Raw genomic sequence first — 15,820 nt, forward strand, 5'->3', positions numbered from 1 at the left:
GCCATGGTTTCTCTTTTTTCTTCTCTCTTGTGTTCTTGTTTTTCTTCCCTGCCTTTCTTCCCTACTCTTTCCCCATCTCTCTCAGACTCGCTAGGTAGCCCAGATTTCCAGGGTCTAGCTTTCTGGTCCATGTTGTCCTTGAACTCACGATCTTCCCACCTTAGTCTCCCAAATGCTGAGGCTCCAGGTGTAAGTCATTGTGACCAGCATACATTTCCTGAAGTTTGAGGCAAAGAGTTCAGGAAACAGATTTAGGGTTCCAGGCACTCTCGTGATGTGTATAAGAAGCAAGAATCTTCAAAGTGTAACTCCTAAACCTGTTCCAGGTTTCTATTATTTGGTGTTTTAATGATAAGACACTACTACATCAAATAAAAACGTGTAAAGCTTTGGGCTGGTAAGACGGCTCAGGAAAGTAAGGCACTTGCCGCTATGTCTGACAACCCGAGTTCAATTCTCAGCTCCTACACAGTAGAAGGAAAGAACCAACTCCATTTGCTAAGGTGTCACCTGACTTTTGAATATGAGAGCATGCATACATGCACACACACACACACACACACACACACAGAGAGAGAGAGAGAGAGAGAGAGAGAGAGAGAGAGAGAGAGAGAGAGAGAGAAACAACAGTAAATACAATTTAAAAAGAAAATGAAAGTCACATGGTCAAGAAAGCTATTCTCAATGAGACAGCAGCCCAGGGGGTTGGGGAACTGGCACAGGGATTCAGAGTCCTCATTGCTCTTGCAGAGGACATGTTTTGAGTTCCCGCATCCGCATGATAACTCCAGTTCCAGGGAATCTGAGGCCCTCTTTGAACTTTCATGGCTACCAGATATGCATATGGTATATTCATATATACACACAGGCAAAACACTCATAGACACAAAGTAATAGTATAAATAAAACTAAAAGAAAGTTTTTAAAAGAAAGGAATAGTAGCAGGGACATGTGCAAGCGCAGGTAAAACCACCAGAGAAATACAACTTTGCTGTACATCTACAGTCCTCAAGCTAACATGGCTTTTTGAAGTAAACAGCAAACTCTACAGCTCTCATTAACTGTCCTTCAGAGAGGCCACTCACCCACACATCCCATTCATTCAACATATGTGTGGGGCTGAAAGCAGGTCAGGGCCTGAGCTCTTCAGAAGGTCTTCGTCTACCTCTGCCATAGAGATGATGGTGGTACTTAGTGTCATTACCACCACCATCATGATTAGCCTAACAGCCTTCAGACGCACTCAGGATTTTCTTCTGCAAGACAGACTTGGCAGGGTGCATGCAGCTCTCCAGAGAGGACCAATGGAGGACTGCACTATAATTCTCTCTTCTGAAGGAACATCTTCCTGTTCTTTCTGCCATTCTGATTTCCATCTCCTGCCTCTACACACTTTTTTTTTTTTTTTGTGAAAACATATCTGAGCAAGTCCCATGAACCGCAAACTCAGCCAGACATAAAGCTCAAGATTGGTATGGTCCATCCAGCATGAGGTATTCTCAAGCCTCTTGGAGCTCGTTTTTAATGAGCAGTTCCAGTTCTTCCAGGCAGACGATTCACTTAATAGTAGGCTGGCTTTCATACCTAATAATGTAATGGAAGTTAAATATTATTAATTTCCCTACTTTGCTGTGATGAATATATCTCAGGTACACCTTCCTCCTGAACTCCTGCTTGGTATACGACTGTCCTACCATAATCCCGACACGGGAAGTATGCTAAACGTTGAAAATTTATAGAAGCCCCAAACAAACAAATCTGGAGACATCTCCAAATGTTAACTGGAGAAGTCTAACTCTCCACAAGGTTATTCGAGATGGTTGGTTAATTATGGTAAATATTTTGGGACACAATTCTAACATCATCCACGGCCAGTTACCTGGAGCATTTGGGATTCTAGATGTGTGGGCTCTCAATTCAGAAACACTTGGAACAATGACTTAGAGGCATGGTGCACTCTTAGGCGTTAACTCCGTTCCTATGGAAACTTGGAAGCACAACTTTCAAACCCAATGCAAGATTCCTAAGTTTCTACAGAAATATTTCATCTCATCTTCTTCATGGGGAAAAGATGTGATGCCTGCTATGTTTTTTCTTGGTCAATAATACCTGAGATTTTACTCTTGTTTATGCAAGTCCATCAAGTTAACTGGTGCATCAGATGATCACCAAGTCAAGTCATCTACTTATTTGATTGTTTGTTTATTATTTATTTATTATTATTTATTTATTAGTCACATGTCCAGAATCAAACCCAGGGCCTTGAATACAATATCCTTGAGCCTTTGATATATATCTCCAGCCAACCACAGTACTTTTTAAACTGAACCACGAACTCCACTTAGAAAGGCCCCTCACCTACATGCTTCATAGCAGGGCCTCTCCTATCTGTTCAAACATCTCCTTCATGGTCACGTTGCTATGTACCACAATACCACAGAGATAGTTTACTTAAGATAGATTAATACTTGAGATTAGACATGCTTTATGCCAGTCAATAAAAGAATAACATTTCATCCTCTCCTGGAGGTTTCAGATACTGACATATTTAAGCGTGAGCAAAGAGAACGCGAAGGGCTCATCGGGAGCGTGAAGGGTAGAGAAGCAAGCAGGATGTGAAGTTGAGTCTATTGGGCAAGTAAGTAGCCAGAGAAGGAGGCATTTTGCATGTGAGCTTTTGCAGAATCGAAGAGCAGGGAGTAAAAATAATAGTCCCTTTCAGGATTCAGTATTCAAAAACTAAGACGATGAAGATCACAGTGGGCAAATATAGACATTATGGCTAAGAGCAAGTGAAGACAAGGAAAATTCCCCTCTGGCTCAGAGAAGCTGCTTCAAAGAGGATATCTGAGGACACACTGAGTCACCGTTCCTGTGGCAGAGCAGGACATATGGGTGACAGAGCTGACTGCTCTGGCAGTCCAGGGGTATACTCTGCAGAGCTGGGAAGTCTGGTTTGCACGTTCTATTCAGTGACTTAATGGTTGCCCTCCTTCTGTGACTCGCTGCTCCTGTTTCAAGGATTGTCATCTGCTTGTCATTCCTCCCCAGCTGGTGGAGCTTACGTCACAGAGAACACAGCAACGCAGAAGGTGCCCAGTGCCCTCGAGAAAACTTCTTCCTAAAAATGGTCATATGAGAACAATGTGACTACAATTTGTTCTTGCTCTTTGGTCTTACAGAAAACAGGCCACCATTCATAACTGCCCTTCAAGAATTGATCAAGGCTATGTTAGGCATCCTCATGCACAGAACACGTAGTGAGGGAAGCCATGATCTCAAAGGCACGTGACACCCAGACTACTTAGAGCTTAGCATTCACCTGGGAGTTTAATCTAGCTGAAAGTCCATAAACATATCCTGACACATAGAAAATGCTCAAGGATGTTCATTGACTATCCATCCATATGTGGAAATAACAGTATGTATCTGGTTCATATAAAGAGAGAATAATATCTACCTAGTACCTATGAATAATAGTATGCACCTGGTCCTTAAGAAGAAACTCAGCATTTTATGGAGAACCAATTATGTGTTTATAAGATTTCCCATACTAAATTTGTTCAAATTTTACAACAGCTTGCAAGAACCTATGCTTATGTTCACATTGGTTGACAGAAGGAGGAAGGGTTTAAAAATGGATAACCGGCAAATGACTTTGAAAGTCTTACACACTTGATCTTGAAAATCTTAGAATGCAAAGTTCAAGCTCTTCTCTCCATCAGAGACAAAGTTAGCACACTAGACTCTTTCCAGGGCTCCTGTCTGGAGATATAAGAAAATTTATAGCCATATATATATGTGTGTGTAAATATATATAAATCATATATATGTAAATACATATATAAATCATAAACATATATGATTTTATTATAGACACACATCACTTTTCTATGGAGAGACTCTCTAGCTTCTATTGAAGACCAAATGTGCTTGTTCTACTTGTTCACCTCTGCTCAGTGGGATGTAGAAGATTTTATTCTTCAGAAATTCAGAGAAGACATCAACCAAATGGGGCAACATATCCTACACATGCCTTTTTCACTCAATAAGGAAGCCCCCCTCCAGAGATCTGGAGAGCATAGGTGGAGAGGAGTTCTTCCATCCATCTAGGGGATATTAGGCGTTAGGAAATAAAAGGTATATAAAGTGCGTGGCTGGCCTAAATCCCCCCAAAGAGTCAAAACACATGGTATTTCTCTGATCATGTTGGTATCTGTAAAGACAATTTGCATGTTCTTGACATGGGAAGCATCGTCTTTAAGGGCTGGAAATTTTGGATATACTTTTCTTTTAATATTATCACTTTCTTGGCTCTCGGTTCAACTGACATTTACAGAACTGGCTCTATTATCACTCAGTGGAAAATCTACAACTTTCCAAGAGAAATTATTCACTGCTAACATTTTCAGTTTCAAAAAAGGAGAAAATTAATACATACACACACACACACACACACACACACACACACACACACACACACACACACACACACACTTTGCAATTCTACTTTGGTTTGGAAGAAAAAGTTTAAATGTCAGCATTAGCTGTCTTCCCAGAATATAAAGCCATGTGCAAGTAACCACGGCTTGTTTTTAAAAAGCTATGTCCATAGTTTAAGGGATGTAGTCAGTGGTTAGAATGAGTACTGTCATCCATAAGCTCATGCATTTGTATGCTCGGTCCCCTATTGGTGGCACTGTTTAGGGAGTAGCACAGGCATCCTGGAGGAACTAAGTCACTGGGGGTGGGCTTTAGAGTTCATAGCCTCACCTTAGTTCCAGCTGGCTCTCCCTGCCTTCATGTTTGCAGCTGAAGGCAACACCCCTAACTTCCTACTCCTCTGCCGTGGCCCCTGTCACAATTGACTTTTATTCCTCTGGAATCTGTAGCTTGTTTTTGGTCATAGTGTTTTTACCACAGCAACAGAAACGTAGTGAATACAAGGAAACTCTGTTTTCCACATCAGCACAATACGGGCTATGGGGAAATGTGACCTGTGAACCATGTATAACAACATCTCCATGCTCAATTTTTTTTTCTTTTTTCTTTTTGTCGGAGCTGGGGACCGAACCCAGGGCCTTGCGCTTGCTAGGCAAGCGCTCTACCACTGAGCTAAATCCCCAACCCCTGTGCTCAATTTTTGAGAGATGAATATTTTATAAAATCATCTAGACGACTTTCTTTTAAAGTTATGACAATGTGGAAAATGAATCCTAGCAATCTTCATGGACTCAGAGTAATCATTAAAGTCTTGTTTTGCAACCATTTTTTTTTTTAAATTCTGTTTTGTTGTTTGTTACTTTGAAACATCTAAGGCAGGAACTAGTCAATACCTCCATCAGAAAGGATAGTATTTGATAGCACTTTGAACGAACTACTACCTCCCTGAATCTAGGGTATTTAGTCTCTTGGTGCAAAGACTTTAAGAATCAAAAACTCACATCATCTGTAGCTCCATGTTTTGGGAATTCGAAGTTATGAGTGATATAACGTTAGTTTTTTTTTTCTGTAACCTAGTTCATAAACCATAAATAAACCATGGATACATATATTCATATGAATGGCATCTATTCATATGACATCACACTGTTGTTCATAATGCATCTCGTCGCATTTGTCTTCAGTGTATGCTTGTAAAACTCTGAATACCTACATGACGAGACTCATTTTACACAGCAGAACACCATGACTTGGGAGATAGTAAGTGTTCTATTCCCAGGCACTACATATGGAGCCTGGACTTCCTGGTCTGTAGTCTCAGTGTATCTCAAATTCTCCCAGAAGGCACTGGTCATGAGCACTGGGGCCTCTTTTTCAATATCTGAATTTAGAGGACAAAAGAAATGGGCTCTGTCTGTGGACTAAAGCCAGGAGACCAGATGTCAAGGACCACACTCTCACACTTTGTTCCTTGCCACAAGAGTAACGGGATGCCCCCATTTAAAGACATAACATCGTAAGCTATGGCATGCCTCTCTCTCTCAAGGGTTTGTACTCCCTGTTAGAAGTGTCTCTCCCAGCCCGCTTGAGCAGGCCCAGTTCTCCCCCTGACAGGAACACCCTGAGTGGGAATTCAGAAGCTTTGCGCACCGTTCTCCTTCCCTGGGGAGTATGTGCTCACTGCAGCCCCTCAGGGGCTTACCTGTGTCCTGCAAAGAGCATCTGGCTCAACCGTCCCAAGCTAAGTCTGTCTTTACCCCTTCCCATTCATTTCCACACAACCTCCCTAAATGTAAGCCTTCATAAGTTTCCATGGACACCCACTGTCTGCAGGGCAACAGGACCCCAAATGCATGCCCTGGACACAGAAATCCTGGCCTTTGCTCGCTTCCTCTGTCCCTTTTCTTTCTTCTATGTGCTTCCTCCACTCTGACCACAGCACTACTTTCCCTATTGCTTCCTCACTGCCCCAGGGCCTTTGCATGTGCGGCCCTTCTTGCTTCACACGCTCACTCGCCAGCAGGTGGTGACAACACTTCACGACTCATCATGTTTAACTTTCACAACCAATACCTTAAGTAGAAACCATCGCCATCCCAATTCCCAGTACCCTCTACCCCAGCTTAGAGGCTACTGATAGCTGACGGCTTCCAGGAGAGGTGGAGGCAGCTTCCTTTGGAGTGTGGCTCCCGGTAGGTAGCCCATGGTCCTGGGGATGGTCCTACACCCATGTGTATATGAGCAGCACTAATTGCACTCAGTGGGTTATGGAAGGAAAGAGAAAGAACAGCTGTGAGGGGAGGCTCTGCCTTCTTGGAAAGAAACCCCAAATCATCCTGATTTCTCGCCTCATTGCAACCCAGACAAACCCTGAGGCCCTCGAGCAAGTTGCTTCTCTTTGCTCCCTTACCAAGCTATGTGCGGCCTGAGACACAGCTCAGGACCCAAACCGCATGCTTTCTCATGGCCCGTTCTGAATGTGAGGTGTTCTGGGGAGAGCTGCTGTTATAACACCTCATTGCATTCCTCGCACTTAGAGCGGGGGGCCTGGCAGACAGTCAATACTTTGTCTAGGGGTTCCCAAACATTGGTTCCCCCAAAGTAAATGAGAAAAGCAAAGGCCGCAACAGGAGCTGTTTAGAGAACCAATGCTAACCACACACATCTATATTTCTGTTTTGATTTATTTTACAGACTGAAGGTGACTGTCATATCTTTCCTTCCCCAATGTTTATCTTAAAGTTTTACTGGCTTATAAAATGTGGACATCTGGGAACTGCACACACACACACACACACACACACACACACACACACACACACACACACACACTGACTTGCCCAGGACTGAGGCAAAGCTACATGTGGAATCTGACCTCCCAACTCGCAGCATAGTGCCTTTGTGCGTCCTGCTACCTCATTATCTTGCTTTGCCTGGTAACATCTTGCTTTGCCTTAAGTCTGGTAATGCTGGTGGTGATTCCAGTGTCTGAATTTGCTGAGGTCTACAAGCAAGCATCTGAACGCAGATGCTCTGCCTGCTGTGCACTCTGAACCTACTTCCCACCAGCTCCTCTTGCACCTCCTGTAGCACAGAAGGGGAACACCTTCCACAGCCAGGCGTGTTGTGCGAGCTATTGTCTATGTTTCGGACTATTTGTCTTCCTTGAAAATCACTATTTTCCCTCAGAGTGGGCAGCTCTCGTTTCCCTCTCCCCTACAGAGAAGGTAGTTAAGCTCCAAGTGCCTGGCCCTCCTTAGTGCGCCATACTTGCCCTGACTGGTACACTTTCCCATTCATGAAATTCGTGTGTCTCGTGTGTCCTGAGAATATGCTCGTTGTCAGCTTGCTTCAGTCCGCTGTGTGGTGGGACCTTTAGCAGTTAGAGAAAAGAGAGTTCCCTTCCATGCTGAAACATCCTCAGGAGACTGGAGAAACGTGGACAAGTTTGGCTGGAGGGTTACACCAAAGGACAAGATGCCACTTTAGGAAAGCAGTAGGGACGGTGTAGTTGCCAAGGCAATCAACAAGATTCAGAGTGGCAGTGGGACCATCGGGAGAGTAGGGGCTGTCACTGTTATAGAAGCTTCCCAACACTATCCTATAAGGCCTGGACACCTTGGCTCCTCTGCTAGCATCCAGGAGCTGTTCCTGAGTGAAAGGGTCTCACCCTGATAAGTCTGATACTTAGTAGAGATTTTTTTTTTCTTAATGGTAACAGCAGAGCCTCCCCTGCTGTTTAGAATTGCAAGCGAATTAAGCTCCAGGCTTCCCTTTGCTTTAACCTAAACCATATGGGATACAAAATGATAGGTGGCTATAAAAACATCAACGAAACAAACAAACAAAACATGCTTCTTAGGTGTGTGTTTGCCTGGTGTGATGGTTTGAATAATAATGGTCCCCATAGGCTTGTTTATTTGAATGCTTAATCACCAGTGAGTGTGTCTGTGTGTCTGTGTGTCTGTGTGTCTGTGTGTCTGTGTGTCTGTGTGTCTGTGTGTCTGTGTAAACGTGGAGCTCAGTATGACACTGCTTAGGCTTAATCTACCTTGTTATATGAGACAGAGTCTCCAACCTGGAGCTTGCCAGGTAGGTTGGCTTGGCTGGCCAGCCTGCCCCAGAATCCATCAGTCTCTGTCTCACAACCTTTTTTGATGCTGAGTCCTCAAATGAGATTTCGGTACCTTGGAGCTCTAATGCCTCTGGGACTGTAGTATATGGAATTGCTTTTGATAATGTTTTGATGCTTATCTAATGCGTGGAATCTCAGAGGCTCTTTTCTCTGGTACTACCTTTCCCCTGCACCTTTACGGCTTAGCTCGTGTTCCGCCTCCTGACAGAAAGCTAGAAACTTCAAGAAAAGGTTGGGGGTGTGTGTGGATGGATAGCTCTTGGTAAAGCATGAAGACCTAGGTCTGATCCTCACATCCCAGTTGAAGAAGACAGATGGGGTAGTGCATGATTTTGACCTCAGTGTAAGGCAGAGAAGGATTCTGAGGTGTGGCCTTGTTGGAGTACGTGTGGCTTTGTTGGAGGAAGTGTGTCACTGATGGTGGACTTTGAGGTTTCTAAAGCCTAAGTCAGACCGGGGGGCTCTCTCTTTCTGCTGCCTGTGGATCCAAGACGTAGAACTCACAACTACTTCTCCACACGATGTCTACTTGGGTGCCACCATGCTCCCTGCCATGATGATAAGATTCTGCAACTGTAAGCCAGCCCCAATTAAATGCTTTCTTTGAGAAGAGTTGCTGTGGTTTATGGTGTCTCTTCAGAGTAGTAGAATGGCTAAGACACCTAGCATGCAGGAAGACTCAAGAATGATCACCCAGAACTATGCAGAAAAATCTGGGCATGGTGGTATGCATTTGTAATGCCGGTGTTGGCAAAGCAGCCTATCCTACTTGGTGAGCTTTATTCAGGCCAATGAGAGACTGTGTCCTAAAAATAGCACCTGCTGTTGTCCTCTGGTCTTTACATATAACACACACACACACACACACACACACACACACACACACACACACACGTGTGAGCACGAGCGCCTTACAAATCACTTCTCAATGAAAAGCAAGTTATATTCCTTTAAGGGTATAACTAGATGCACTTCTGGTATGTGTGTGTGTGGGGGGGGATTACATCAATGCAATGAAAGAGTTTCAGCTTGTCAACTCTAGGAAACCGAATTTGCCAGGCAAATTAGTAGTGTAAAATAGCCGGGCTGGGTGGTGAGTCTTCACCAATCTGCCATCTTGGGGGTGAAGTCATAAGGCTTTCAGTTCCGTTGCGGAATGAGTTGCCAAGAATCCAGCAGACAATTTCATTCCAGAACGAAGGAGGAACAGCGTAGAACTAAGTCTATTAGGCACTTTCATTTGACCATAAAAATGAGTTAATGTCTTAAATGTGTTTTCAAAATGTTTTAACACTACAAGTAATGTTGCTCAAATGGGAAAATGTCTTGAATATTCTCACAATCATTAAAACTGAGGTGTTCCTCAGAAGGGTTTGGTATCCTCTGAGGAATCCAAGCTGCTGGAGTCCAGTTGTAAGCCAACCCACAGGAATTCGAAGCACACACACACACACACACACACACACACACACACACACACACACACACACACGAGATTATAATGGAACCGAGCAATTAAGTGCAGGCTAAAATAGCCTTCTCAATATCTGAGTTCAGCTTTTTAAAATAGACTTTTACCTCATCACAGTTAATTCTCCCATAAACACCAATATTACAGCAGCAAAAAATGTCCAAGAAATGAGGGCAAAATTAGACTCATTTTACTCAACGTGCCCCTCCCTGCATTTCAAATCCTAATGAGTATGGAAGCAATCAATCTGGGACCCTGCTCTGGACCAACTGTGGTGGAGAAAGTATTAGTGAATTTGTTCTGTCTCCCCATGGAATCCAAAAGAAAGTTCTGAGAAAACAGTTTGAAGTGTTTGCCCCTTACCTAAGAAAGCTGAGTGTCAGCCCACCCAGGCCAGACATGCTGAAGCTCATGTGGAAAGAGACACCATGGGTGGGGTAAGGAGCCTCAGAGGCTGGAGCACTGGATTTGGAAAAACCTTGGACTTAACTCTGTTGTGTTGGGAAGGTTGTTCCCACTGTCTTCTGATGGCTTCAACTTCAGTCTAGAAAATGAAAGGACCACCTAGATGTTGCCCAAAATCCAGGCTGCTCCAACTAATGAGATGACACAGACCACCAGTCCTCTGGGGTAATCCCGAGATTCTTTCCCAGCAGAGCACAGACCGGACTCTCCTCCTGGGAGAGAGTGGAGGGACAGAGGCAGGTGTGTCATGTGTACCGCTGGCCACACTCTCCTCCTCAGAAGATACTGCAACACCCTTCTCTTCTATCCTTATTCATCCCTAGGAAGGGTCCAGACACATACATTCCCACCATCTTTCTTCACACCTCCTCACCCTCCAGGCTGAGATCTCCCTGATTCCTGCTTCCCTCCACACGACACTGTCATCTCAATTCTGGCCTTCAGCCACGGGCCCAAACATCTGGGTGAACTTCCACAGGCACAGTAACTTGGCTGAGCGATAATCCACTCACAACCGATGTTCCCTACACTCTCGTGTCTAGTGGATTTAAGACACCTGCATCCACCTCATGACATCAGGCAGAAACTATCCTCTGCCACATTCTCTCAGTATAGTCTCTGGGCTTACCCTCCATACCACTTACTGCTTTGGATCTTTCTCTGTTCAATGATTTCTTATCAGCCATGGTAACAACACTATTCCCCTAGCCTCTCCCACAAGCTACTGCAGGTTTCTCAGATCAGACACTAGTTTTGCGGCACATTATGGGACATAGGTTATGTGCAAAATGAAGGCTGGAGCATTAAACCCAGTAAACATTTCTAGTTTCAGTCCAAGGGCAGATGTATTACGTGTATTTGCCCTCACCGCCCCACCCCCACCCCTGTGTCTGTCTGACTATAAATGTGGAGCTCTGTATGACATCCCTCAGGCTCTATCTACCTTGTTATATGAGACAGAGTCTCTGACCTGGAGCTTCCCAAGTAGGTTGGGTTGGCTGACCAGCCTGCTCCAGAATCTACCCATCTCTGCCTCACACTGGGGTCACAAGCATGCACTACCCCATCTGTCTTCTTCAACTGGGATGTGAGAATCAGACCTAGGTCTTCACGCTTTACTGAGAGCTATCCACGCCCTGCGCCAATCTTTTCTTGAACTTTCTAGCTTTCTGTCAGGAGGTAAAACATGAGCTAAGCAGTAAAGGCATAGGGAAAGGTAGTACCACAGGAAAGGGTCCCTGAAATCCCAAACGTTACACAAGCATCAAAACATTATCAAAAGTCGTTTCATACACTACAGCCCCAGAAATATTAGCGCTCCAATGAGTTTGAAGAATGTAGACTGCCTAATGTACCGAAATTTTACTTGAGAATTCAGAATCAAAATAGATCGTGTCTTTGTCCCTGAAAGAAATAATCATATTGATTTGAAACCCTCTTTCCCACAAACAAAACTAATGTCTTAAGGTAAAAACACTGGCTGGAGCCCTAAGCAGCTGGGCAGACCAACAACTCAAGCCTGGGAGAGGAAAGGGGGTTAGAAGCTGAGCTGGCACTTGGGGCTGCTTCCTGAGTGAGACCCCAAGGGGCATCAGGGTCAGGAATAAGCAGGGCCCAACAATGGCTATTTCAATACAAATGCCCCCAAGATATTCTGGTGTCCTAAAAGCCCATAAACTTGGCCCAAAGCTTCCTTCCAAATTTCAGTCCTGGAGAAGCTCATGGGAACATGGACCCGGCACAGAATTCTGCTTCCTTCTTGCTTCTTTTTTCTCTGTTCTTTCGTTGCCAGCGGCACCCTATCCCCCCTGCCTGTGAAGGTCTAACTTGGCAGCCAAAACACCCTCAAAGATCCCTACCCCCACCCCCAACCCCAGGCAGAATTAGCAATCTTTCTTGCTATGCATTTTAAAGAGGCTGTTTCCTATTCGTTTGCAGTGTGTTCTTCATTCCAGCAACACCCTGTCTGCACTCGTGCATCATGCATTGGTCCAGACAGACAAGCGTGCTTTACTGGTATGCTCTGAAATGGATCACACGTACTGGCTACGTTGCCACTGAAAATAAAGGCAATGGCATTCATTACAAACAGACCCAATAGTCAGTAGTAATAGTTGTTAAGAAAGGGTGGAAAAGGCCAGGACTTTAATCCCAGTACCCGGGACAGAGAGGCAGGAGGACAGCCAGGTTACACACACACACACACACACACACACACACACACACACACACGCACGCACACACACGCACCCACATATGCATGCATACCATCACCACTACCAACAGCATCCAAAACCCAACCCTGTGGAGTTAGGGGAAGAAGGGGAGGTCTGACCAAACAAACAAACACCCCAAAACAAAGGATAGTCACTTCCTGGAAATGGTATGAGATTCAGAGACCATGGGGGTGTCATTCTACTCTAGATTCTTGGGTTTTCCTTGTCCATAAAAACCATATTGTTCCCTTCCAGTTTTGACACACGTAAGGGAATGTTTGTAAAAGAGCTAAGGTTGTTTTTGGACCCCTGCTCCTCCCAAAAGCAAACGCTAGTTGTATGTGCCCCCTGCTTTGCATCTGTAGAACTGCAGGCACAGTGAGAGCAAGTCCCTTTTCCTTTCAGTAACAGCTGTAGCAGCTGCTTTAGCGAAGGGAAGAAAGTCGATGCAGACCACCGCCAGGGAAAGGCGGGCGCTGAACGGCTGCACTGGGCTCATTCACAGGGCTATTAATCATACAAGAGCCCATTTATGACAAACACAGGTCACTCCCTTTGCATGACAAGGCGGAGGGGTCCACAGAGGCTCATTATCCTCCCCCAAAACAGAGCATTGTGGGCGACGTGGGAGAAGCCATGTGCTCACACACAAACGGACATTGTAAGGCTGTTTGCACAACCCCGTCCTGCTCCTCGCGGATTTCCTGCCAAGGAGACATTTAGATCTCACAGAGTCCGCACAGCAGACATTGGCTCATTCAATATGGCTTCAGGCAGTGAGCTCCAGAAACCCGGTGCAAGGTTCCCTCTGCTGGACATACCTGGAACTGCAGGCCAAGGATGCTGAGACCTGGAGGATCGATGTTCAGGACCTCAGGCTCTTTTTGCCATTTGCTGTAAAACGTGGGTGGGCACGAACTTTTGGAAATAGGAACCCTGCAACTACGACCCGTACAAGCTTCAGCACTTTCGACTCGTCATATAGCCCTTCAAATACTGTTTTATAACCTGAATTCGCGCCACTCATGCCACTGCCTGCCTGACACCTGACAGGGTGATACAGTGGGTCTTCTCTGCTTGCTTTCAATAAGACGGGAATGGTCACATCATTCCTATGGGGTCGGAAGAGGAAAATACAATGTCTCCTGATAACGTCATCATCTTTTGATCAGAACAGGGACCTTAACTCCTGCAGTGTGGGTTCCCTTAGCACTGTTGTCACCTCTATTTTAGACATGGCACCACTGTGTGTCATGTGTTGGTGTGGACAGCTCTGTACATGCCCCTGGATACAATGCTTCACCAGGTGTTGGTGTTGCCCCACCTTAGAATAGTATTTGGATTCAGGAGAGCTGTGCAGGAAATAGCACAGCAGCCTTTTACCAGATCGGCAGTTTTAACCCGTACATTTCATTAACATTCACTTAACCTTTCCTGGTCTGCACTTCACCAGGAGCAACTGATGACTTCAACTGCTGCCAAGCACAAGAGTGGCTGTTACCACAACTGACATCTCCCATAACACTGGCTACTCTGAGTTCTGTCCTGACTATGGGAGTGGCTTCTCGTCACAGTTGGTATCTATGAAGACTGTAAATGAGATCTCCAAGTAAGGGTGCTGATGACACCCCTGTTTGTAACTCACTGTGTCCTCATTCCCTAACGTCCACACAATGAGGTGATGCTTAGATTTTTGCAGGGAACCTAAACTTAACTTGTCCATAAGTAAAGACTTGATTTCTCACCTGGGAACCAGCCTTTGCAGTCTTTCCCTAGCTTGGCAGATGGCGACTAGGAGAACCTCCAGGTGCTTGGAACAAGGTGCTGATGCGGACTTGACTTTGATGGGTCCCATATGCCACACCCAAGCCAACAGACCCCATAGCTCTACTTTTGAGACAGGTCTTGAGAGTTTAATCTTTTTTCCCCATCACGAGTGTCTCACACAGTCCTAATCAGGGTTTCTATTGCTCTGACCAAAAAGCAAGCTGGGCCGGAAAGAGTTTACTCAGCTTACACTTTTGACTCACAATTCATCATCAATGGAATGACATCAGGACAGGAACTCACGCAGAGCAGGAACCTGGAGGGAGGGGCCATGGAGGCGTGCTGCTTACTGGCTTGCTCCACATGGCTTTTTTATAGAACCACAAACTACAAGCTCAGGTATGGCACTGCCCACCCTGGCCTGGACCCTCCTCCATGCATCACTAATGGAGAAAAATGGCCCACATCTGGATCTTATGGAGCATTCCCTCAAGTGAGGCTTCTTCCTCTCTGATGACTCTAGCTTATGTCAAGTTGATACACAAAATGAGCCAAAACACAGACCTAGCTGGAACCCATCATCCCTTGCCAGAGCATCCTGAGTGCACAGGTCTCCAAGCCCTACTCTTATCCACTCCCAACCACTCAGCTACCTGTCCCATCTAGCTACTATAGCCTTGTGGTAAAAATTATCTCTCGGCTAAAATCTCTTCCTGGACCTCCACTTCTCTAAAAGTACTGTGACCGTCACAGTCAGCAAGATCCTATGCAGTTTGCTCACTAGCTAAGGCTTCTCAACTATGGTTTGGCTACTCTGGCCTTGTCACTGTGTTTGTTCAGGGTTGTCCCCCACCTCTAGCTCTTTCTCATCCTTGTTAGTCCTTAGGTTTCAACTGCTTTCCTCCAGCTCTCTGCTCCATCTGCTCTCCTGTGGTCGTCAGCCTAACAATCATGTCCACAATAGTATTTTGCCACATGCCACCCTCAGGACTCTCTCTCTTTTTATATCTACTTCTCCTAATGTATATGCCTTTAAATATCCCAAATAGAGCCCATGACACAGTCTGTCTGTCTTATGCATACATCTACCTGTCTCTCTGTATGTATGTGTATATATATATACCCCATATACATTCTCTCTCTCTCTCTCTCTCTCTCTCTCTCTCTCTCTCTCTCTCTCTCTCTCTCTCTCTCTCTCTCTCTGAGTTCTATGCCTGCAGGCCCTCAAGTGTGGTCTGAGCATCAGGCCTTTATCTTCACTCCATCTCTGTCCTACATTTCCACTGATAAGACCAGGATGGTCCCGGAAGTTTTAGCAATCAG

The 15,820-nt window shown here is 45.1% G+C and overlaps 1 protein-coding gene across 1 annotated transcript in view; it reads right to left on the reverse strand.

The window, feature by feature from the left end:
- Nucleotides 1-15,820, reverse strand: part of Cyria (CYFIP related Rac1 interactor A) — a 67,182-nt gene that overhangs the window by 34,271 nt on the left and 17,091 nt on the right. The gene's annotated exons all lie outside the window — the stretch shown is intronic.

The sequence above is a fragment of the Rattus rattus genome, chromosome 7 (assembly GCF_011064425.1).
Source record: "Rattus rattus isolate New Zealand chromosome 7, Rrattus_CSIRO_v1, whole genome shotgun sequence".
In the NCBI taxonomy this organism is placed as follows: domain Eukaryota; kingdom Metazoa; phylum Chordata; class Mammalia; order Rodentia; family Muridae; genus Rattus; species Rattus rattus.